Genomic DNA, 870 nt, shown 5'->3' with positions numbered 1-870 from the left:
GTGTTTAAGGCTAGAGGTTACAAAGGCTCTGCCTAAGTGGACTTGTGGTTATTTAATTGGTTCCGTTAGCTTACCTGGCCAATTCAATTAGTGTCTAAGGCAAGCAACGGGGGGACCCCCACGATCCCACCTCTTACCTGGCTAGTTGAAGGAAGTGAGAATAAACCCAATTTGTATTTAAGCTAAGCCACTCTACATCAAACTGTTAGGTCTAAGAAATCCGTAGGTGTCTAGGTTTAACTGTTTGCTAACTTGATTGCAATTAACACTTAACCACAACTAATTCTTCTCACCTTACGTATCTAGGTCTAGAGCTCTTTCTTTCTTTTCTCACTTTTTTCTATTTTCCTGCAAAAAAAAAAAAACTTGAATCATACATTAGAATTTGCACTGGTATTTGCAAGGTAGAAGATCTCTCTATCCTGACCTAGTTAAACCCAATCCTGAGATTGAATGGTTGATTCATATTAAATCTGAAAATCAGATGGCTGGAGATCCTAGAGAACCACCTAGGCAGATGAAGGAATATTTTATTCCTTCCACTTATAACCCATCGACTTGTATCCACTTACCTGATATCCCTGTAAGCAACTATAAGATCAAGTCGACCAAAATCCAGATGCTTCCGTCTTTCTATGGGAATACTAATGAAGATCCTTACAAGCATCTGGATGAGTTCTTAGAAATTTGTTCCACGATGAAAATTCAAAATTTTACTGATGATGCACTTAGATTGATCTTATTCCCCTTCTCACTTAAAGACAAAGCCAAGTACTGGCTTGGCACAATAGGGAGACCAATCCAAACTTGGACTGAAATGCAGCATGAGTTTCTTAAAAAAATTCTATCCCATAGGTCGAACCAACACCA

Source organism: Elaeis guineensis, chromosome 11 (assembly GCF_000442705.2).
Source record: "Elaeis guineensis isolate ETL-2024a chromosome 11, EG11, whole genome shotgun sequence".
Classification (NCBI taxonomy): domain Eukaryota; kingdom Viridiplantae; phylum Streptophyta; class Magnoliopsida; order Arecales; family Arecaceae; genus Elaeis; species Elaeis guineensis.
The sequence above is the reverse complement of the archived record's forward strand: the minus strand, read 5'-3'. Positions refer to the sequence as shown.